Source organism: Pongo pygmaeus, chromosome 2 (genome assembly GCF_028885625.2).
Source record: "Pongo pygmaeus isolate AG05252 chromosome 2, NHGRI_mPonPyg2-v2.0_pri, whole genome shotgun sequence".
Lineage (NCBI taxonomy): Eukaryota > Metazoa > Chordata > Mammalia > Primates > Hominidae > Pongo > Pongo pygmaeus.
Window position 1 is genome coordinate 73,952,844 of NC_085930.1, and position 25,674 is coordinate 73,978,517.

General features: G+C 39.3%; 1 long non-coding RNA gene across 2 annotated transcripts in view; it reads left to right on the top strand.

Moving 5' to 3' along the window:
• The window catches only part of LOC134739173 (uncharacterized), a 368,829-nt gene that overhangs the window by 236,998 nt on the left and 106,157 nt on the right, over nt 1-25,674 (top strand). For both annotated transcript variants that reach the window (XR_010125715.1, XR_010125716.1), the window contains exon 3: nt 21,932-22,078. This is a non-coding gene — a long non-coding RNA (uncharacterized LOC134739173). The remainder of the gene's footprint in view (nt 1-21,931; nt 22,079-25,674) is intronic.

Sequence of the window (25,674 nt, forward strand, 5' to 3'; positions counted from 1 at the left end):
GTTTTGCTGGATGCTTTTATACTGCACAGTTTATTGTCAGGCATCTGTATGTTTACTGTACACTTCACAAATTTTTATTTTACAGTGGTTTATATTTATTCATCTCTTCATTCTTTTTCAACCTGTTTAATTCCAATTCAGGGTCATGGGTGGCTGGAGCCTATCCCAGCAGCTCAGGGTACAAGGTGGGAACTGACCTTGGACAGGACCCCATCCCATCACAACGTGCACTCACACATAGCTGCATTTATTCTGAGTGGGACAACTTAGACATGCCAGTTCACCTAACATACACAGCTTCGAAATGTGAGAGAAAACCAAAGTACCTAGAGAAAACCCGTGCAGACACGGGGGAATGTGCCAGCTCCACACAGATAGTGGACCTGGGTAGGAATTGATTTCTTTTTCCTCTCATCAATTCTGTAACAAAACAATGTTAAATGAAGCAGCATTATTCGAGGACCTGCTGTATATACACTCAAATTACATGTTATTCATTAATCTATTCATTTACCAAATATTAATGAAGCACCTGCTATGGCCAGGCACTGTGCTAGTGCTGGGAATACCTGGTCAACAAAATCATATGTGATCACTAGGGTCATGGAGCTCACAGTTTATTGATTTGAGATAGTCTCAAGCCAAATGAATATAAAGATAATTGTGTAACTGCCGCTGAAATAAGTGCCCTGAAAGAATGGAACATGGTTCCATGAGTATGTAGATCAAAGAACCCAGTCTGAGATTGCAGTAGTGATCAGCGAATGAAAGAACTCTGAAGCTGAAAATGAAGGACCAGCATGAGATGAAATGTGATGAATATCTTAAAGAAGATACTACAAAAATATGATGTGATCAACGTGTAGGAAAAATGAAATTTGGGTTGGGGAAGTCAGAAAGACTTTGCTAGAAGGTGGTAGTTGACTTTCAAAGAATGAGTTAGGAATTGCATAGGTTTGAGGCCTTTAGGATCTCTGGTATATCACTTAATGACTAATACATTATTCTTCCTTTGTTCTGCAATTTAGTTTTTTATCCAGTGCTTTATTTATTTATTCATAATCCCTGGAGTTCCAGGTATATGATAGGCTCTGTGATATAAAGGCATTGGGAAAATAGACAAAGAATAAGAGCTCACATTCCAAAGAATAAGACCTGAAAACAATGTTTGTTTTTTTTATACCAAGTATTTTCCAATTGTTCATTACATATTTCTCTAATAGACCAAGTAGCTTTCCTTATTTCTCAAGTGACATTCTTCATTCTGTTTTCTAGGCAAGCAGTTTTACAAAGCAGAGCTGGACATTCTGAAGTGTTGCCAATTGTTGAGAGTTGTGTTATGAGTAACTGATTACTAATCATAGGGAAAGTATTACATTTTAAGAAAATTTATTTTACAAAATAGAACTGATTCAAGGTCACCCCTATGCAAATACCATGTTCAGTCTAGATCTTGGATGCTTTGTGAGTAGGAGCAAAAGCGTGGAGTTTCAGAATACACGAGGGATAATTATACATAATCTGCAGTTCATGTTATTAGTTCCAGCTTCCACAGTGTGGGTCATGGCCATAGAACTGTGTGACAGGGGTGTATGTCATCTCTCACACATACCTGGTTGAGAGTCATTGTTGGACTGTGGGCTCCTTGAGAGGATAGTCCATGACTTAAATTATTCTTTTTCGTCCCACCTAGATTGCTACATTCATTTGTCCATATATTCATTCATTCTAATCACCTTCATTCATTCAACACATTTTTTTCTCTGTGTGGTCTCTCATCCCATTTCTCTCTCTGGAATTAAAGAGCTTACGCATATTGAGTCAGGTGGGGAAATTGATCCGGATGGCCAATCAGAGACTTGTGCATCTTAAACTCTCTTCAGTAAGGAAGAAACTATGTGCAATAAAGGCAGAAATAAATTTATATATGTCAGGCTCCATCCTAGGTGGTGGGGACTCAACAGTGAGGGAAGCATAAAAAACAATGTTTGTCTTCATGGAATCTACATTTTAGCTGGGGAGATAGAAAATAAGTAAATGAAATGAATAAATGAAATTTAAAATGTGCTAGTGATAAATATTATAGACAAAATAAAGGAGGAAGGGAGGAGAGGGAAGAAGTAGAGACGTAGTGATATTAGTGGTGTTTGTGGTAATGGATGGCTCTTGAAGGCCTTGCTAAGATGATATTTGCATAAAGACATGGAGAAGATAAAGGTGCATAATAGTTGTTCACAAAACATTTTTTGGGCAAATATATATTGTCTTAGTGTGAGGTGATGTTTACCTGGTGGACCAAGTAGTGAAAGGAATTCAGAATATGATTTTTGCCTATTTCCTAAGGTTGAATGTCAATATCATGGCATTGTAAAAAGCAGACTGGTCTTACCTGAGTATGGAGAGTGGAAGGAATAGATGGAAGAAGGAATGGTCTGGCACAGGTTTAAGGAAGGAAATCATGGAAGTAAATCAGAGGTGTCCAAAGAGAATACTCACTTGAGTTCAGAGGCTACCTGGATCCCTGTCTTCTCAGTAGGAGTCAAAGTATACATCTCACTGACTTATCAGCCTACACAGGTTATCATTTTCTTCCTTAGACCATACTTCTGCTTAGGAAAAATTATATTACGTCTTCTTAGAATCAAATAGGAGTGTGCATTTTTTTTTCAAATCAAACTCTCAATCATTAATTTCTCTTCAAAAACTTTTTCAGGCTGTTAACAAAAATAAAATATCAGTAATTGCTGGGAATGGCTGATTTATCTGGGATTATCACTGAAGTATAAAATGCAATTTAGAATCTCATGATTATTATTACATTTCATTCACTAAATTTGGTGACCTTCTAATTTAGAAACTTAAGATGCTTATTAGATAAATATTAAAATGGTGCTGTTTTAATTGTAATTATTTTTTTCCAGTTTCCTTTCAATTTGATTATATAATATTTTGTTTGGTTGGTATTGGGGGCTGTGGTGGGGAAGTAATGGCCATTCCTCCTACTGTCTTCCATGAAGCCAGACATTGAAGAGAATTCTAAAACTGTAAAACAATGTGATTCTTCTTACTATTTTACTTTTTGGAAAAATATAGTTTAATTCTTAAGAATCCTCAGACCAAAAAGTTTGAGAACTACTGGCTGGAGGTCAAGAATATGGACATTGAAGTTAGACTGACTGCCTGTTACTGAGCTTTAGGTGACCCTTAGCGAGTTACGTACCTGTGCAGTGCCAGACACTCCACCTGTAAGATGGGAATGGTCATCTTACCTATGTCATATGGCTATTTTGAGGTGTAATTGAAAGAAGGCATGCTGCATAGTAACTATTCAGTAGGTGTTTGGTATTATAACTTGCCCAGCTCCATGTCTGCGAGATCAGAAAGCTGAGGCAATCAGATTAAATACCTTGGCTGAGGTCACACAGAGAGTCTGTGTCAGGACTTGTCTTCTGATTCTCACTACCCCTCCTTGGCTTTCCAGTACCTTTATCAGCCATTTGCTCCAAAGTTGCTCAGAGCCATAGAATCATTATTTAGTGATTGCCTTTGGAAACTAAAGAGGGGGAAGATCTTTTCTATTAGATGTTTTTTGGGAAGTTAAAATGATGATAGTACTTTGTATTAGTCTGTTTTCACGCTACTGATAAAGACATACCCAAGACTGGGTAATTTATAGAGAAAAAGAGGTTTAATGGATTCACAGTTCCACATGGCTGAGGAGGCCTTATAATCATGGTGGAAGGCAAAAGGCATGTCTTACATGGCAGCAGACAAGACAGAAATGACAGCCAAGTGAAAGGGGTTTCCCCTTATAAAACTATCAGATTTCATGAGACTTATTCACTACCATGAGAACAGTATGGGGGAAACCGCCCTCATGATTCAATTATCTTCCACTGGATCCCTCCCACAATATGAGTGTATTATGGGAGCTAAAATTCAAGATGAGATTTGGGTGGTGACACAGCCAAACCATATCATACTGCTAGTTCATTATAACTGTATGACATTTACAGTTCTCTAACCACTTGCATTCTGATTATCTTCATCCCTGTAAGATAAGCACAGCAGGTGATTTTGTCTCCATTTAAAAGATGAGGAATTCTGGTACTCAGGGAAGGTTAAATGACTTGCCTAACATTTCATGACAGATCAGGCATGAGACACCAGGTCTTCTAACTCCCTTGTGTTGTATTACGCAGCTGTTCAGTATTGTAAATATTATCTAACCCAACCTCTTAATTTCACAGAGGAAAATGAGTCGCAGAGAGATGAAGTGACTTTCCAAGGGCACAAAGGACCAAAATAAGTTGGAGAAGAAGCTAAAATAATAAATGTGGGGTGGGGATTATTTTATTCTTTGTTAGATGTTTTAGTTTACCCCAGTTTAATGACAATAATTCTGTATTTTTCTGATTCTAGGTGTATAAACACTGCAGGGCTATTGTTTTAGTGGTTTAATTATCAATTATCATGGTTTGGGTAATGTATATTTTGCCTAATCAGCCAGGTTGTTTAATGGCCCTTGTTTCTGTGTTCTCTGTGTTTAAAACCCCAGCCTTATTGTGTTGTGGATCTTGTTGGAGGCAATTGGCTTTAACTTGCACCAGGGGATACACAGATTGCTTCTCAGGACTGAGTTTCACTTCAGATATTTGCAAATTTCAGTTTTATACACTTTTCGTGCTAGACTCAGTGGTTTGAGTATTTGTTCTTTTTTTGAGAGACAGAAGAGGAAAGGAATGATTGATAACAATATCAAATCATGGGAGTATTGTCTATTTTCATAGGAAAGATGTATAGTATAATGTCAAGAAAACAATATTTTTGTCCACTTTTGGGCTGTATATTAAAACAGCTGCATGTCTCATGTTTGTAGTTCTTTAGTTAAAAGAGAAGGACAAAGTAGAACAAAAAATACTAAGTCTCTGTAGCATTTATATATGACATCAGTCCTGTCCAGGGTGGTCTAGGAGAAGGAGAAGGGATATGGAAATGACTGAATGACTGGGAGAATGAACTTTTGTTTTATTTATGTTTCTCAATACTTTAAGACTGTGAATGACAAAAGGGACTATTCACAATTTAACAAGACATGTGGGTATCTCTTGCATGCTAATAATTTGATGCCTCTTTGAAGAGATGTACTTAATAGTTCATTTAGAGGTGAATTTGAGCACTCTATGGGGTAAAGATGAAGAAAGATCATCACTGGTGGAAGCTCTCAACCTCACCTCTGTTGTCTAAGCTCTGGCCCCCAAATTTATATTCTCCCCTCAGCAAAACCAAAACTCTAGGCTCTTCACATCCACCCTCCTTAGAAGGCAGTCATCTTGGACTTGCCTTTCTGGGGACTCACAGAGCACCCAAAGCAGTTTATTAAATAATTGTTTCCAGCCACATATATTTTATCCCTACTTGAAGTACTGGGAAACACATATTCTTCATCTCATTACATTTAAAATACAATTTAATATCCCAAGAGCCATTTTTTTAGCTTCCCCTATTTGATGGGGACCTGATTACCTGAATGGTTGGCCCACCCCTAATCTGTCTCTGAGTCTGTGATATAGGATGGGTCTTCTATTTTAATATGCATAGAGTAGACAGACATCATCTATTTCTTGAATAAATGAATCAAGACACATACTGTAAAACTTATATTTCATTGACTTGTAGTCACTGGAAGATTCAAGATGGTCTGTTTGAAACTTGACCCGTTATGTTGAAAACTGGGAAAGATGTAAAATTGGCACTTCTGAGGGTTAATGGTCCTCTCCTCATCTTTAAACAAGATAACCACACAATGTTTTTCTAAACTCTAGGAATTTTAACCATACCCTTTTGCAAGATACAAAGAACATTATTATTTACCAATCTTTAAAATAACCCTTTATAGTATTAAGGATAAGGTACTATCTTCCTAATTTACAAAGTAATATTGCTAATAAACTCAAGAGCAGTTCTATGGATCAAAGATCACACATTGTGCTAAATGTGAAAGTCAGGAAGAAACTTAAGTCTTGAGTTTCTTTGTCTTGTGTTCTGTCTACTTCAGCTCCTTGCCTTGGTCCTGGAAATGCTTTGGTTCTTACTAATCAAGTAATTTTCTTCAGGTATCCTGTGTCTGGGAAAGTTTTGTTGTATGTAATTTCTCAAGCAGATTCTCTAGAGCAGAGGTGAATTATTTCCACATCATTCCATTGGCTGCTATGACTGCTGAGTGGAGGAACACTCACAGGCAGGTCAGAACCATAAGCTGTACTTGTTACTGACATTTTGGGAAATTACATTTCTCAAAACATCTACTCCTGAGTAGCCTCCTGTATAGTCTGAGTAGCCTCCTGTATAGTCAATCTGTTGGGTCCAGTGGTTGAAAAGACCCTTGGCTTTTATGCCACTTGCATTTTTCCTGAACTTTACTGGCAGAATAATTAGGAGCAAGAAGCAGGGAGTTGTGAATTTGCCCAAGCTCATGGAAGAGGTGCCTTTCTTCCTTTAATGACTTCCAAAGGAATTAGAGTGGGGGTCAGATAACCGGCAAATTCATTATTACTCCTCTGAATTATATCTATTTAAAAAGTGTCATTTCCTCCACGAACCCATTTTTCTTTCTTATTCCATCTTGAAATAAACATCATTGTTTTTGTAAAAATGATTCATACTTACTGTAAAATTGAAACAAATCATAAACTACAGAGAAAAAGGCAAGAAGCATCCCCAAACTGACCACTCAGAGAAAACACGATAACATTTGGTGAACACCCTAACCTTACAAAGTCCATTTCTAAGCTCTTTTTTTTTGATATGCCTGTGTGCCAATGATGATGTCATATTTGTATTTGTATTTGTGTCTGGTTAATATTTATGTTTTATCTCTCCCACAGAGTATAAACTCTCTGAGGATAGGCATGGTGTCACACATATCTTTGTACAGTGTCTAATAAGGCATTACATATTTGGTAGGCTTCAAATATATGTTTTAAAATAAAGAAGCCAGAGGTATAAGTTCTTCTATAAGACCCTAATTTTGGATGGAATGTGCTTTCCTTGGAACAGGTTGCAAATGGACGATAGTGGTAGCAGAATATTGGGGTAATTAGATAAAGTAACAAGACACATAGACTTTTCTTTGCTTCTTCTGGGTGTTTCATAGTCCTGCTGGGGTGCAGCCGACAGGCACCCTGGTGATGAGCTCTGGTTTGCTGACACATCCTCATCAGCTTAACTAGAGCTCCTCACAACGGGCATTGAAGGGTGGTGATCAGGATTCAGGGTTTGATTGCTGAACTTTTGCTGCCTTCAGGTTCCAGTGATTTTTAGTAACGTGTGTCTTGGAAAAAGGACAGGGTATTAACTCAAATGTCATGTTTAAAGGGTAGGCAGACTGTCCGTGAGGTTCCAATTGTGTAGCCACCAACAAAGTTTGAATTACAATATTAGCAAGTCAGTTTGCAATCTCTTAATCAAAAGTGAGGTGTTAGAACAAAGCTGCATCCCAGCAGATGGCCCAGGATTTCATCCTTTTCAGTCTGGGCATGTTTATCCATGGGGTGCACTTTGATCTAGCAGGAGGGCCTGCCATTGTCTCTAATATTCTAGACCCAGGAGACATTTAGATATTTTCTAAATAAATTTCTTAGCACTGTGCTTGGAGGAGGAACTTTTAAATATGAACCTCTGTCAGGCAGTGTACCACTCTGGTCATTTATCTGCTGGGCACTTATTACACAGAAAAAGAGTTTAAACAGACATAGATTTCATCATCTAAAATAGATTGACTTAACTTAGCCTATTTTGATTGTCCGAGAGACCCTCCTTTTCCATCTTTCATTTTTTCCTAGTGAAATCATACCCATTCTCTCTCTAATCTCCCCGAAACAGGATGTAATCTCTCTTTCTCTCTTTTTAAAATGTCTATTCATTAATAGTTCATAGAGGTAATATTGCACAAGTAGGATATGGGTAATTGAGTTGTTTATTAAATAGATTAATAATTTTAAAATGTTTACAATAGGCATTTTGACTAATCTCTTTCACTCCGCATCAGCAATCCTTGTCTCAGACCTTTGGTTGTTGCCAGAGTAAATCTGTTGGAACATTTTAAATATAATTTAATTCTATTGATTTTAAAATTTTAACTTGTAATTAAATTAATTAATTAACTAATTAATTTTTGAAACAGGGTGGGTCTCACTCTGTTGCCCAGGATAAAGTGCAGTGGCATGAACATGGCTCATTGCAGCCTCGACCTCCCAGGCTCAAGCGATTCTCCCAATTCAGCCTCTCGAGTAGCTGGGACCACAGGATGCATCACCATGCCCAGCTATTTTTTTTGTATTTTTTGTAGAGATGGGGTTTTACCGTGTGGCCTAGGCTGGTCTTGAACTCCTGAGCTCAAGCGATCTGCCCACCTTGGGCTCCCAAAATGCTGGGATTACAGGCGTGAGCCACCATGCCCAGCCTAACTTTTTTAAAATAATGATTTCAGACATAAAATGTTTTAAAAGTAGTTCAAAGAATTCCCATATATCCTGTCATCAGAATCCCCAAATGTTAATATTTTTCCATATGTGCTTGACCAATATCTATCTATATACAGTTCCAACTACTTGTTTGAAAGTAAGTTGCAGGCATAATCCCTTCAGGACAACTGTAGACAAAGATTTATACCCTTACACTTAAAGTCATTGTGTTAAGTCTTTCAGTATGTGTTCAACAACAATGGAAATATCACTAACACTATTAGCAGTTAACATTCATTAAGTATGATGGGCCAGGTATGAGCTTTACATACTTTATCAGTCAGAGTTCCTGATTGTAGATGTTAAACACAGCTACAAAATACTTTTGCGGCTGCACCTAGTTGTGTTGGATTGAGTAACTGAGATTATAGGCTAGTCAAGTCCACACATACAATTGACCATTGCATATTATTCCAAGTTATCACTCATAACCCTATGACAGAGGTGTTATTGTCCCATTTTATAACTGAAGAAGCTGAGGTGAAGTAACCTGGCCATGGTCAAATTAATTAGTAAGTGGCAGAAGTACAGTTTGAGCCCATACAGCCCAGCTGTGGAGTCTTTTTTCTAAACCACTCTACTGGACTGTCTCCTTAAGAACTAAATAACTGGCAATCAGCTTATTTGCAACATCTAAAAGAAGTTAGGTGTATAATATAAAGAGCTGATAAATGAATTCAACTCAATTAGATAATAAAGTTTACTATATGCTAGGAACGGTGCCAGGCAATGAGAATATGACAGAGATCTTCCTCTCAGGAAGCCCATCTGAGTAGAAGCAGGTAGTGAAGCAGGAAGATGGATATGTGTATCTACACTAGATGAGGCAGAAGGAACACTGATTTGAGGAAAGTAGTGCTCTGAGGTTTAGAAAAATTGGGTTCTGGTCCTGGCTTTGCTACTAAGTAGTGTCCTGTCCTGACCTGCTCAGCGAACGTTACTTTAGGCAACAGCTCTTCTCTGAACTTTAGTTTCTTTATCTGTAAAATACGAGGCAATAAATAAGTTGAAAAGTGAGGTCATTATGTCAAGAGGCTTGAATTCACCTTTGTCTTGAAATGTGGGCAGTCACTGGGCTAAACACTTAATGTGTATTGAGTCCTTTAAACAATTCTTACCAGATCATCATTATTCCCATTTTTCAGTTGAGCAAACTGAGGTAAGAGAATTTATTTAATGACTTGCTCATGATCACCAGCTAGGAAGTGAGAAAGTCAAGATTTGAATTCAGATAATGTGGCTCTTGAGTCCAGATTCTTAATATGTGTGTTATACTTCTCTGAAAGACATCAGGAATGTCTTCGTGAAATTTGAATATATGACCTGCTCTTTTATAAAACCAGTGCTCTAATCCCTGAGCTAAGAAACCTTTAAAATATTTATACAAAATTATCTAGTACAAATATGTGTTTTATATTGTATTCTTTTATTGGTTCCTGCTATAAAGATAACGTATATTACATGTATGTCTGTGTGATTAATGTTAAGTCCATATTTTATTATTTTTCTTCCTTTTTAGAACATTGTTTGGATGCTTAATTAGCAGCAAGTGCCTATCAGAAAATGAATAAAAACCTGGATTTTGTTCAGTATTTTAAATTTGGCATCAGATTTTGAAGCAGGGTTCCCAGGTACATTGCATTGGATTCAATTAAAAAAAGAAGAGTTGGTTCAAATATTAGCATAGGTGCAGAAAGTCTGAGATTAGGAGGGCTGGAGATAAACTGGGACATGCACCTCAACACCAGCTTGGCCAGTGGCTCAAGAGGAAGTGGAATGCCGCTGATATGACCATTGTGGGTCATAGCCCATTAGACCCTCTGAGGCATACTTAAAAATTAATGGTATATCTTTTGGTGTCCAGCTGTAGCCTTCATTCATAAAAAACTTAAGTTTGAGATCAAAGCAAATGGAATGTACGTGTGCATTTGTGCAAGGAATACTGGAGTGATTAGTTAACACTAAAACTGTCAAAACTGGAAGTAAAGAATTGCTATTTGTAATGTCCAGTGAACTATGGGTAAAAGTGTTCCTCACCCCCCGGAAATACAGGACCCTCTGGGAGTGACTACTCTGTGAAGATCAGTTGGATTCTGACTCATTTATTATACAGATAAGGACACTGAAGTCCAGAGAGCAGTGCTTTGCCTGAGGTTGCACGCAGGGAGAGGCAGAGCCAGGGCAAGAAGATTATGTTCCCTGAGTGCCTTTAGTTTTGAAGGAGATAATATATGTGATTTTGGGAAAGCCCCACAGGTTCTGCAGCTTCAGCTTCTCCATCTGTAGGTTTAAAAGATAGGACTAGATCAGAAATGGCATATAAATGGCACTGTTGCTGCCACTGTCACCTCCAGGACCCATGCCAGATACCACAAGTTGCTTATGATCAATATGTGATAACAGCATGTTGAGTACTTAGGGCATACTAGATATTCCAATAAGCACTTTCCATATACTATTTCACTAAATTATCACAACCAACCTATCAGGTAGGTTTTATCAGCCTCATTTCACAAACAAGAGAACCTAGATAGATTTAGAAACTTGCTTAAGTTTGCACTATCAGCAAACAGTGAAGCAAGACTTTGATCCTGGGAAATCTAGCCCCAGAGCCCATATTCCTAAGAGCTACACTGTACTGCTAGGATAGCATATGAGCTTCTGCTGCTCTCTCAGGTACATGTCAGGCATGTACCTTATTTCAGTAAACTCCAAATGGCATCAAAACCCTTCTCATGTCACTCCAGGCATCCACTACCAATCAATCAGATCAAAATGGGCATGTGAGGTAAACCTTTTTATTATCCCTGGATTAGATGATTTCCAAAAACCCTTCCAGCTCTAAGATTCTTGTGTGTGGTTTTAAGGTTTGAAGCGAGGTATTAGCTAATAATATTTACAAAAGCTGGAATACAGGGTGTTTTGGCTGGCTGAGCTGATGACATGGATGTTGTTACTTCTTGGGCTGATCTTGAATTCGTGGTTAGTGTGGGAAGGGCTAAAATGGGTGAAATTGCTCGTTAGGGACTGTGAGGTAACTCAAGTAGAACTGCTCTGAGGTACAGATGACAAAGAATGTCACATAGGAGGAGGAAAAAACCCAGAGAAAACCCCGAGAGCTTCCCGAGAAAACATCTTTAGCAAAACGTTGCCATGTCTGTGATGGACACCTTCTGCGGGGACTTCTTCAAGAGGTTTTAAGTGTATAAACTCTAAATCCACACTAACTGGCTCTGTTATTGATTAGATGATGACCTTGAGGTAGTTATTAAACCCCTCTCTGTCCCAGTTTTTTCACTTATAAAAATGAGATAACCACAGTACCTACTTCATAGGTTGTTGTATGAATTTTTAAAACTTTTTTTTATTTTTTTTTAGAGATGGGGGTCTCACTGTGTTGCCCAAGATGGACTCAAATTCCTGGACTTGAACTCTTGGCCTCAAGTGATTCTCCTGCTGTAGCCTCCCAAAGTGCTGGGATTATAGGTGGGAGCTACCACACTGGGCCTGTTATATGGATTAAATGAGTTAATGTATGCAAATCATTTAAAAATAGCACCTGGCATATAATTAGCACCATATAAATATTGATCCATTTATTGCATTATACATTTTTTAGAGGCTCCTACTCTAACATAATTAGAAAGAACTCTAAATTGTGGGCCATTTCTGTATCTAATGAAACACATGATCAAAGTTAAGTCTAATTATCTTGTTTGTCAAGCTGATTTTTGTTATGTTGTTTTACATTTGAAACTGGGTTGATAGCTTCACAGGTAGTGGATAGTTTACAGTTTAGCAAGCTTGGCCTACTCATTACTCTGGTAACACACCAGCCAGTATTTTCATTGTCTGGAAAGCCAGCCCCATTTCCATCTGCATAGTTTGATTTTGAGGGATGCCCATAGATTTAGCTTGTATGCCTGCTCAGATTGCACTTTTGAACCCTGCTTTCAAAAAGATTTTGAGGTCATATTTCGGCTCAGTGAGGAACAGTACCATATGCAATCAGTAATGTCTGCTATTAGCATAGGAGAGGGGAAGCTGCACTCTTGCCAACAGGGCTGGCTACATAATTTGCGAGTCCCAGTGCAAAGTGAAAATATGGGCCCTCTTGTTTAAAAGCGGAAAAAAATGCCATGAAAAGGACTAAAATATCAAGCTTTTTTCTTTCTTCCATGGTCTCTTTCTCTTGACTTAGCATGGTCTTTTTACTTACTATTTAGTATCGTTAATAAATAAAAATTTAAATTTAAATTATTAGCATGAATTTTACTATTCATCTTATATAGTTTAATGCCAGTTTTTTTTTTTTTTTATTATACTTTAAGTTCTGGGGTGCATGTGCACAACGTGCAGGTTTGTTACATATGTATACATGTGCCATGTTGGTTTGCGGCACCCACGAACTCATCATTTACATTAGGTATTTCTCCTAATGCTATCCCTCCCCCAGCCCCCAACCCGATGACAGGACCTGGTGTGTGATGTTCCCCTCCCTGTGTCCATGTGCTCTCATTGTTCAATTCCCACTTATGAGTGAGAACATACAGTGTTTGTATTTCTGTCCTTGTGATAGTTTGCTGAGAATGATGGTTTCCAGCTTCATCCATGTCCCTGCAAAGGACATGAACTCATTCTTTTTTATGGCTGCATAGTATTCCATGGTGTATATGTGCCACATTTTCTTTATCCAGTCTATTATTGGTGGACATTTGGGTTGGTTCCAAGTCTTTTCTGTTATGAATAGTGCCACAATAAACATACATGTGCATGTGTCTTTATAGTAGCATGATTTATAATCCTTTGGGTATATACCCAGTAATGGGATTGCTGGGTCAAATGGTATTTCTAGTTCTAGATCCTTGAGGAATTGCCACACTGTCTTCCATAATGGTTAAACTAATTTACACTCCCACCAACAGTGTAAAAGTGTTCCTATTTCTCCACATCCTCTCCAGCATCTGTTGTTTCCTGACTTTTTAATGATCACCATTCTAACTGGTGTGAGATGATATCTCAGTGTGGTTTTGATTTGCATTTCTCTAATGACCAGTGATGATGAGCATTTTTTCATATGTCTGTTGGCTGCATAAATGTCTTCTTTTGTTTCTTTTTTGAGGTGGAGTCTCGCTTTGTTGCCCAGGCTGGAGTGCAGTGGCATGATCTCGGCTCACTGCAAGCTCCGCCTCCCGGGTGTACGCCATTCTCCTGCCTCAGCCTCCTGAGTAGCTGGGACTACAGGCACCCGCCACCACGCCTGGCTAATTTTTTGTATTTTAAGTTAAGCAGAGACAGGGTTTCACCATGTTAGCCAGGATGGTCTGGATCTCCTGACCTCGTGATCCACCCGCCTTGGCCTCCCAAAGTGCTGGGATTACAGGCATGAGCCACTGCACCTGGCCAGTGTCTTCTTTTGAGAAGTGTCTGTTCATATCCTTCACCTGCTTTTTGATGGGGTTGTTTGTATTTTTCTTGTAAATTTTTTTAAGTTCTTTGTAGATTCTGGATATTAGTGCTTTGTCAGATGGATAGATTGCAAAAATTTTCTCCCATTGTATAGGTTGCCTGTTCACTCTGATGGTAGTTTCTTTTGCTGTGCAGAAGCTCTTTAAGTTAATTAGATCCAACTTGTCTATTTTGGCTTTTGTTGCCATTGCTTTTAGTATTATATTCATGAAGTCTTTGCCCATGCCTGTGTCCTGAATGGTATTGCCTAGGTTTTCTTCTAGGGTTTTTATGGTTTTAGGTCTTACATTTAAGTTTTTAATCCATCTTCAGTTAATTTTTGTATAAGATGTAAGGAAGGGATCCAGTTTCAGCTTTCTACATATGCCTAGCCAGTTTTCCCAGCAGCACCATTTATTAAATAGGGAATCCTTTCCCCATTGCTTGTTTTTGTCAGGTTTGTCAAAGATAGATGGTTGTAGATGTGTGGTGTTATTTCTGAGGCCTCTGTTCTGTTCCATTGGTCTATATATCTGTTTTGGTACCAGTACCATGCTGTTTTGGTTACTGTAGCCTTGTAGTATAGTTTGAAGTCAGGTAGCATGATGCCTCCAGCTTTGTTCTTTTGGCTTAGGATTGACTTGGCAATGCGGGCTCTTTTTTGGTTCCATATGAAGTTTAAGGTAGCTATTTCCAATTCTGTGAAGAAAGTCATTGGTAGCTTGATGGGGATGGCATTGAATCTATAAATTACCTTGGGCAGTGTGGCCATTTTCACGATATTGTTTCTTCCTACCCATGAGCATGGAATGTTCTTCCATTTCTTTGTATCCTCTTTTATTTCATTGAGCAGTTGTTTGTAGTTCTCCTTGAAGAGGTCCTTCACGTCCCTTGTAAGTTGGATTCCTAAGTATTTTATTCTCTTTGAAGCAATTGTGAATGGGAGTTCACTCATGATTTGGCTCTCTGTTTGTCTGTTATTGGCATATAGGAATGCTTGTGATTTTTGCACATTGGTTTTGTATCCTGAGACTTTGCTGAAGTTGCTTATCAGCTTAAGGAGATTTTGGGCTGAGACAATGGGGTTTTCTAGGTATACAATCATGTCATCTGCAAACAGGGACAATTTGACTTCCTCTTTTCCTAATTGAATACCCTTGATTTCCTTCTCCTGCCTAATTGCCCTGGCCAGAACTTCCAACACTATGTTGAATAGGAGTGGTGAGAGAGGGCATCCTTTTCTTGTGCCAAGTTTTCAAAGGGAAACTGTTTTTGCCCATTCAGTATGATATTGGCTGTGGCTTTGTCATAAATAGCTCTTATTATTTTGAGATATGTTCCATCAGTACCTAGTTTATTGAGAGTTTTTAGCATGAAGGGCTATTGAATTTTGTCAAGGCCTCTTCTGCATCTATTGAGATAATCATGTGGTTTTTGTCATTGATTCTGTTTATGTGATGGATTACGTTTATTGATTTATGTATGTGGAACGAGCCTTGCATCCCAGGGATGAAGCTGACTTGGTGGTGGATAAGCTTTTTGATGTGCTGCTGGATTCAGTTTGCCAGTATTTTATTGAGTATTTTCACATTGGTGTTCATCAGGGATATTGGCCTAAAATCCCCTTTTTTTTGTTGTGTCTCTGCCCGGCTTTGGTATCAGGATGATGCTGGCCTCATAAAATGGGTTAGGGAGGATTCCCTCTTTTTCTATTCATTGGAATAGTTTCAGAAGGAATGGTATCTGCTCCTCTTTGTACCTCTGGTAGAATTTGGCTCTGAATCCATCTGGTCCTGGACTTTTTCTGCCTCAATTATTGCCTCAATTTCAGAGCATTTCAGGGCATTGGTCTATTCAGAGATTCAATTTCTTCCTGGTTTAGTCTTGGCTGGGTGTCTGTGTCCAGGAATTTATCAATTTCTTCTAGATTTTCTAATTTATTTGTGTAGAGGTGTTTATACTATTCTCTGATGGTAGTTTGTATTTCCATGAGATCGGTGGTGATATCCCCTTTATCATTTTTTATTGGGTTTATTTGATTCTTCTCTCTTTTCTTCTTTATTAGTCTTGCTAGTGGTTTATCTATCTTGTTGATCTTTCCAAAAAAACAGCTCCTGTATTCATTGATTTTTTGAAGGGTTTTTTTGTGTCTCTATCTCCTTTAGTCCTGCTCTGAGCTTAGTTATTTCTTGCCTTCTGCTAGCTTTTGAATTTGTTTGCTCTTGCTTCTCTAGTTCTTCTAATTGTGATGTTATGGTGTTGATTTTAGATCTTTCCTGCTTTCTTTTGTGGGCACTTAGTGCTATGAATTTCCCTCTACACACTGCTTTAAATGTGTCTCAGAGATTCTGGTATGTTATGTCTTTGTTCTCATTGGTTTCAAAGAATATCTTTATTTCTGCCTTCATTTTGTTATTTATCCAGTAGTCATTCAGGAGCAGGTTGTTCAGTTTCCATGTAGTTGTGCAGTTTTTAGTGAGTTTCTTAATCCAGAGTTCTAATTTGATTGCACTGTGGTCTGAGAGACTGTTTGTTGTGATTTCTGTTCTTTTACATTTGCTGAGGAGTGTTTTACTTCCAATTATGTGGTCAATTTTAGAATAACTGTGATGTGGTGCTGAGAAGAATGTATATTCTGTTGATTTAGGGTAGAGAGTTCGGTAGATGTCTATTAGGTCTGCATGGTCCAGAGCTGAGTTCAAGTCCTGGATATCCTTGTTAATTTTCTGTCTCCTTGATCTGTCTAATATTGACAGTGGGTTGTTACAGTCTCCCATTATTATTGTGTAGGAGTCTAAGTCTCTTTTTAGGTCTTTAAGACCTTGCTTTATGAATCTGGGTGCTCCTGTATTGGGTGCATGTATATTTAGGATAGTTAGCTCTTCTTGTTGAATTGATCCCTTTACCATTATGTAATGGCCTTCTTCATCTCTCTCGATCTTTGTTGGTTTAAAGTCTGTTTTATCAGAGACTAGGATTGCAACCCCTGCTTTTTGTTTTTGCTTTCCATTTGCTTGGTAGATCTTCCCCCATCCATTTATTTTGAGCTTATGTGTGTCTTCACATGTGAGATGGGTCTCCTGAATACTGCACACCAATGGGTCTTGACTCTTTATCCAATTTGCCAGTCTGTGTCTTTTAATTGGAGCATTTAGCCCATTTACATTTAAGGTTAATGTTGTTATGTGTGAATTTGATCCTGTCATTATGATGCTAGCTGGTTATTTTGCCTGTTGGTTGATGCAGTTTCTTCGTAGAGTTGATGGTGTTCACAATTTGGCATGTTTTTGCAGTGGCTGGTACCAGTTATTCCTTTCCATGTTTAGGGCTTCCTTCAGGAGCTCTTGTAAGGCACGCCTGGTGGTGACAAAATCTCTTAGCATTTGCTTGTCTGTAAAGGATCTTATTTCTCCTTTGCTTATGAATCTTAGTTTGGCTGGATATGAAATTCTGGGTTGAAAATTCTTTTCTTTAAGAATGTTGAATATTGGCCCCCACTCTCTTCTGGCTTATAGGGTTTCTGCAGAGCGATCAGCTATTAGTCTGATGGGCTGCCCTTTGTGGGTAACCCAGCCTTTCTCTCTGGCTGCCGTTAACATTTTTTCCTTCATTTCAACCTTGATGAATCTGATGATTTTGTCTCTTTGGGTTGCTCTTCTTGAGGAGTATCTTTGTGGTGTTCTCTATATTTCCTGAATTTGAATGTTGGCCTCCCTTGCTATGTTGGGGGAGTTCTCCTGAATAATATCTTGAAGACTGTTTTCTAACTTGGTTCCATTCTCCCCATCACTTTCAGGTACACCAGTCAAACGTAGGTTTGGTCTTTTCACATAGTCCCATATTTCTTGGAGGCTTTGTTGATTTCTCTTCACTCTTTTTTTCTCTAATCTTGTCTTTGCACTTTATTTCATCAGTTTGACCTTCAATCACTGATATCCTTTGTTCTGCTTGATTGAATCAGCTATTGAAGCTTCTGTATGCTTCATGAAATTCTTGTGCTGTGTTTTTCAGCTCCATCAGGTCATTTATGTTCTTCTCTACACTGGTTATTATAGTTAGCCATTCCTTTAACCTGTTTTCAAGGTTTTTAGCTTCCTTGAGATGGGTTAGAAAATGCTCCTTTAGCTCAGAGAAGTTTGTTATTATCCACCTTCTGAAGCCTACTTCTGTCAACTTGTCAAACTCATTCTCCATCCAGTTTTGTTCCCTTGCTGGCGAGGAGTTGTGATCCTTAGGAGGAGAAGGGGCGCTTTGGTTTTTGGAATTTTCAGGCTTTCTGCTCTGGTTTCTCCTCATCTTTTTGGTTTTATCTACTTTTGGTCTTTGATGTTGGTGACCTACAGATGGGGTTTTGGTGTGGATGTCCTTTTTGTTGATATTGATGCTATTCCTTTCTATTTGTTAGTTTTCCTTCTAACAGTCAGGCCCCTTCTATTTGTTAGTTTTCCTTCTAACAGTCAGGCTGCTTAGCTGCAGGTCTGTTGGAGTTTGCTGGAGGTCCACTCCAGACCCTGTTTTCCTGGGTATCACTAGTGGAGGCTGCAGAACAGCAAATATTGCTGCCTGGTCCTTACTATGGAAACTTTATCTTAGACGGGCACCTGCCAGATGCCAAGCAGTGCTCTCCTATATGAGGTGTCTGTCGGCCCCTACTGGGAGGTGTCTCCCAGTCAGTTACACAGGGGTCAGGGACCCACTTGACAAGGCAGTCTGTTCATTATCAGAGCTCCAATGCCGTGCTGGGAGAACAACTGCTCTCTTCAGAGCTGTCAGGCAGGGATGTTTAAGTCTGCAGAAGCTGTGCCCACACCTGCCCCTTCCCCCAGGTGCTCTGTCCCAGGGAGATGAGGGGTTTTTCTGTAAGTCCCTGACAGAGGCTGCTGCCTTTTGTTCACATATGCCCTTCCCACAGTGATGGAATCTAGAGAGGCAGTGGGCCTTGCTGAGCTGTGGTGGCCTCCACCCAGTTTGAGCTTCCTGGCAGCTTTGTTTACACTGTAAGCATAAAAACGCCTACTCAAGCCTCAGCAAAGGTGGATGCCCCTCCCCCCACCAAGCTCCAGTGTCCCAGGTCATCTCAGACTCCTGCGCTAGCAGTGAGAATTTCAAGCCAGTGGATCTTAGCTTGCTGGGCTCTGTGGGCAAGGGACCTGCTGAGCCAGGCACCATAGGGAATCTCCTGGTCTGCTGGTTGCGAAGACCATAGGAAAGGTGCAGTATTTGGGCAGGAGTGTACTGTTCCTCCTGTTATAGTCTCTCATGGCTTCTCTTGGCTAGGAAAGGGAAATCCCTCAACCTCTGGTGCTTCAGGTGAGGCGACGCCCCACCCTGCTTTGGCTCGCCCTCTGTGGGCTGCACCCACTGTCCATCCAGTCTCAATGAGATGAACCAGGTTCCTCAGTTGGAAATGCAGAAATCACCTGTCTTCTGTGTCAATCTCTCTGGGAGCTGCAGACCGGAGCTGTTCCTATTCAGCCATCGTGGAAGCACCTCCTAATGCCAGTTTTAAATGCAAGTAAATGAGTAATTAACTTGTATGTAGAATCACCAAAATTACTCAACTTGTTTTTCATAGCTTATATATATATATATACAAATATATATGTATTATTCTTACCAGAACAGTGAAAATGCCACACAAAGCTAAATCAACTTATTATTTTTCTTCTTGATATGCACACAGTCTACCCATGTTTCTGCCTTAAGCTTACTGTTGAGTAAGAAAGTACTGAAAGGAGGCCGGGTGCGGTGGGTCACGCCTGTAATCCCAGCACTTTGGGAGGCCGAGGCGGGTGGATCATGAGGTCAAGAGATCGAGACCATCCTGGCCAACATGGTGAAACCCCATCTCTACTAAATATACAAAAAATTAGCCAGGCGTGGTAGCAGGCATCTGTAGTCCCAGCTACTCGGGAGGCTGAGGCAGGAGAATGGCATGAACCCAGGAGGTGGAGCTTGCAGTGAGCCAAGATGGTGCCACTGCACTCCAGCCTGGGCAACAGAGTGAGACTCCGTCTCAAAAAAAAAAAAAAGAAAAAGAAAGGACTGAAAGGAAAATAAATATGAGTTGCCCTATCTTTCCCTTTTCTTCTGTGTCATCGTTTTCAGCATGAGTGGTTAGTTAATAAAGTAGCATAATTAAGAAAGGATATGATGAATTTCATTGGCTGTTCGTGTTTCTTAGAATGGTGTGTTTCTTAGAAAGAATGACTTCACGCTGTGATTGAAGCAATTTCTGGTTCAAAGAGACGTTGTGGCTTCTCAGGGTGCTGTCCTCTTTCTCCGTTTGTTGATGAAAAGAGTCAAACTCTGTATAATATTTTAAGAGATTGATTCTGAGTGAAATTTGAGTGACCATGCCTGTGAAACAGCCCTCAGAAGGTCCTGAGAACATGTGCCCAAGGTGGTTGGGGTACAGCTTGGTTTTATATATTTTAGGGAGGCACGAGACATCAACCAAATACATTTAAGAAATACATTGGTTGGGTTCAGAAAGGTGAGACAACTCAAAGTGGGAGCTCCCAGACTATCAGTAAATTTAAACATTTTCTGGGTCATAATTGGTTGAGTTTATCTGAAGACCTGGGATCAATGGAACGGAATGTTCAGGTTAAGATAAAGGATTGTGGAGACTAAGTTTTATTGTGCAGAGGAATCTCTCAGATAGCAGACTTCAGAGACAGCAGGTTGTATGTTTCTTATCAGACCTAAAAGGGTATCTGGCTCTTAGTTGCTTATCTCCTGGATCTGGAAAGAAAGTAAGGAAAACAAAGAGGAAAGGGGATTCTCTATAGGATGTAGATTTTTCCCACAAGAGACTTTTCAGGGTAATTTCAAAGTGTGGCAAGAAAATATATTTTGGGGTTATATATTTTTCCTTATCTCACAATGGTATTCCAGAGTCAGATTGAAAAGTAAGTCACGATATATAGAATAAAACCCATCTGATCAGAATTGATGGTTTATAGAGCATGACCCCCTAGACCCCTTAGGTAGGAATTTGGGCAAGATAAAAAATCAGAGCTTAGTTCTCAAGTTATATTCATAACACACTCACCTTGTACTCCCTTTAAATCTCAGTAAACTCCCACACATGTGCTCATGGGGCATCATGAATACTGTATGCAAATAGGTAGCAAGAAATGGAAGAGGACACATAGATTGCATGTTACCTGTATCTCCTCTGCTCATGAACATTCTCCATTGTCCCAGCAGCCTTCACTTAAAAAATATAAGTTCAGTGATAAAATTATTAAGAATTTCAAGACCATGATAGCTGAATATTTAACCAAGTGTGGCACTCTTCTGAGCACAGGGCCCTAAGTGATTGCACAAGTCACACATGACCTCGAAGTGGGACCTACTTGCATTTGCTGTTGTATTTCATCTCTCCCTTGCAGGGCCCTAAGACCCTACACAGATCACTGCCCCCATGGATTTGTGTAGAGCTCACCTTTGTTTGCCTTTTACATACCATAAACTGCCTTCTGTGACTAGTTATCTCATCCTAAGTGTTCTTTCTCTCTACAACATTCTAAGCTCTTGAGGACAGTCTTATAATAATGGCTCCTTTTATCATGCAAGATTGGCCCTGCTGAGGCCTTGCTGTTGGCCTTGCTGATTCTATCAACTTCCTGGGTATTTAAATATAATATTTGTAGCTATTATTGTTATTATTATTATTATTTTCATAAAAGGGTTCAGGCCCTGTAGTCAGATTGTCAGTGCTCAAATTGTTATCTTAGTTGTGACCTGGGGCAAGATACTTAATCATTTTAAGTGTCGATTTTTTGCTGTATTTTGTTATAAGAATTAAGTGCTATAAGTTCTCTTAAATTTAGCATGCCTGTCACATGACGAATAAATAAATATTACCTATTCATGTTATTATTATTTCTTCTTCTTCTTCTTATTATTATTTGTTTTAGTCCCAAAAGTACTATGATCCCTATTTTCAGGATGTGGCATCTGAGATGTTGAGAAGACACACAGCCAGCCGGTGGAAGGCCTTCTCATCTCTAGAACCATGTTGCTCAATATGTAGGCATCAGCAATATGCAGCTATTGAACATTTGACATGTGGCAAGTTTGAATTGAGATGTGCTGTAAGTACAAAATACACACTGAATTTTGAAGACTTAGTATGAAATAAATAATGTAAAAAACCCCACAAACATTTTTATATTGATTACATGTTGAAATAATATTTTGAACATATTGTGTTAAAGTATATTATTAAAATTACTATCATTGTTTTTTACTTTTTAAAATGTGGCTCAAATTTAAAATGTAAATTTTTGAAACTTTGATAATGTGGCTCACATTATATTTCTATTAGACAGATTGCTCTTTCTGGAGATTGTGATTGTGGTGGCTCAGGATTGGGGGTGAAGCCATCTTTAAGAACACATTCCACTGAGCAAGCTAATAAAGCTCTTTGAATTCCTTGCTCATCATAATCTTTAAGATTTAATTTTAATGACCACAGGAGGGAACTTTGGATTTCACTTATCAATGTAAGAAAATATTTTAAGCTGGTAATTGGTTTGCATCTCAGATGAACCTAATTCTGGTTGACAGGAAGCCGAAAGGCTTTCTCTTCCTCCATGTGGTGCTAATGGCCTAGGGAAGAACACAAGTTTTAGAATGGAAGATTTGAACCTCAGCTTCCTCTTCTAGCTGTGTGACTTCAGGCAAAATATTTTTGCTTTTTGGACTCTTAGTTTCTTTATCTGAAAAAAGGGACAATAATATCTACAGAGCTGAATATCTTTGCCCTCTGGTTACAGTCTTTATCTTCTCTACCTTGTTCTGTGCTCTGGGGGGATGACCTATGAATGACACCAAAGGGCTCTCTTGACAATTGGTTTCAGGTTGAGTTTGGACCTGAAACTCCCCACTCTCTTGAGTAGGGCTGGACACCTTCAGGACATCAGAATTCTGGGAGAGAAGTATATGAATGGATTTCTTTGGATTGAGCACAGATATTTGTGTGTTGTGTTAATGTCCATAGAGAGCACCCAGAGTGGATGAGGCTCTCCATAACCAGGTGGATGAGCTGCGCATTCTGGGGATGCCCCAGAGCTTGCTCAATTGCCTCCTGTACAGAATGCCTTATCTGTCCCAATATTGCTTATGACTTGGGGTCAGTTTTTCTTGCAAAATGTGTGACATAGTCAACTTAGCCTGATGGAATTCATTGGCATTATCATGTGCAACATCACCTAGAAGCAGCTACTTAACAGAATAGTGGGATGGCCTGCCAAAGGCTCAGTTATGAAGATGGTAGGAAGGCAACGCTCTACAAATTTGGAGTGCTCTCCTTCATGATATGGTATATATGCCTCAAAACCAATGGCTAGAATATAGTGTCATCCCTTATAGCCAGAATGCCCAGGTATGGGAACCAAGGGTGGAGATGAGATTGGCCTGTCTTACTGCTACACCAAATAACCCATTGGAAGCACTTCTGTTTAATGTTCAGGAGATGCTAATGCCCAAAGAAAGACTACTTGTAAAAGAGTCATGGTCCTAGTGAATTGGAAGCTGAAGCTGCCTCTGGCCATTTTGAGCTCCTCATGTAGCTGGACCATTGTATAGAAAAGGGGTCACTGCATTCAGTGAGGTGACTGGTCCTGATTACCAGGGGATAATGAGGTTATCCCCTAATGAATTCAGGCCCTTCATAAATCAAGATTGTGGTTAATTTTTCAGTAAGGAACACCATCCAGTTGAGAAGTGGGCAGAGGATAGGGCAAACAAGGAATAGTGGTGGAAGAAGTCTGGCTGCTACGCTTATCACCTTAGGTCTTATGCTCACATGCGAAGCTACAGGAACTGTTATGGAAATGCCAGATGTTTGGTCTAGGTCCTGTCATTGACTGCTCAGAAAGCCAATCACTGAAACAATGAGTTTTTCCAGGGGGTAAGGCTTTGTTATATTGCAGGTGACATCAGCTGGGAAGATGGGAGCCAAGCCTCAACTCTGTTCTTTCTAACCAGCTAAAATGGGGTTGGGGGTGTATATAGCAGGAAGGAATTTAGAAAACAGAAATTAAGAAAGAGTAAGGAAGCAATCAGAAGGAATAAGGGGTCTGGCATCTCACCGATCTGGTGAGTTTCAGTTTCCTTGATACTATCTGGGAAGCCTGATGGTCGATTTCCTGAGAAAGGAAAGTTTGTCGGATAAGACAAATGTAAGTTTCAAGCTTTAATACCAGGAGGGCCAATTTCTATGTTTATTCAAGAACCATAAACATCATTCTATGAGACAATTTGGTTGTTTTCAGAAATATAACGGTTATATTTTATGTTAACTAGTTATCTCCTCACTTTTTACTCTCATATTTTTATGAAAAAAGGTAGTTTTATGAAAATCATCTTTTGGTGGTTGCTCATGTTTTGGGTTTCTGTTGGGAAGATGACTGAATTGATATCATTTCATCCTGTTTTGGCATTTTTGCAATTTTTGAATTAAAAATAACAGTAAATGATGGGGGAGGGTCCCTGGGGGAGTGTTGCTGGGGGAGGAATGGACTCTGCTGAATGTCTTCTGTTTCCCTTCCAGATCCACTTTTCACCCTTCCCTACCCTGCTTTATGCCCCAGGAGGCTCATTCTGTTGGGTTTCATCAGTGGGATCCCTTGTGCTCTGGTTCCAATTGTGTTTAGACAATGGAGCAGGAAGGGAGGCAGAAGCAGTAGATCAGACAGCAGGTGAGCAGTGAGTTAAGAGTATCTATTCCCCTCATTTTTTCCCTGTCATATTACAAGGGTTGGTTCCTCACTCCATGGAAAGCCATAGTTGGTGTTGCCGTTTACTACCCTCTCTGAGTTCTCAGAGCTGTTGCTAGTCTCAGGTTACTGCAGCAATCCTTGTTGGATGACGTTAAACTCTGCTGAGACCAGGGCTGATGTTCCTGCCTTGCTGGGTTGTTGTAAGGATTGGAGATAATGAATGCATATCACTCAGTACAATGACTAGCACTCCATAGGCCCTCAAAATGATAATTTTTTTTTTCTGCCAAATCCTTTTAAATTCCAAGTTCAAATGATTGCTTAAGGAATTGGCACTGCTTTAATAAATAAATGAGATAATGTATGTGCACGCTTTGTTCAGCGTAAATCACTGTAGAAATGCAAGATAGAGTTATACTAGATTCTCTGAACCTTAAAAGTATTATTTTTAAAAATACAGTTCTGTTTGTCTTGCCTTAGTCAGATGCAATTAGGTTTTTCTTAGAAGTGGAGTAGGATAGAAACTTGAACTGCAGATTTTCATGCAAATCTCATTGAATTAAAAACTTTGTACATCTTCTTCAGGCTCTAGGCCTTTGGTTTTAGATTTCCCATTCTCGTTTCCTCTTCTTTCTAGCCCAGTGAAGCATAGGTATCAAGATGAGCAGATGGAGAGGTAATTGCTTCTCTGTCTCATTGCAGAAAAAAAAGCAAAAAGCAGTGAGAAAAAGCATCTTGAAATGCAGAAGAAACTATTAAGTCTGCACAGTGGCTTTGCACAGTACCTTCTGAGATGGGAAGGGAAATGGTGAGGCAAGGTAAACAGGAGTTGATTTTCCTTCTGCTGTAGAACTTTACATACCATAAATCAGAGTTATTAGGAGGACTTGCCAGGGAGGGTGGAGAACTGCACCATGGTGCAAACCTTGCTTTTTTATTTACATGTTGCAAGTGACCATTAGAGT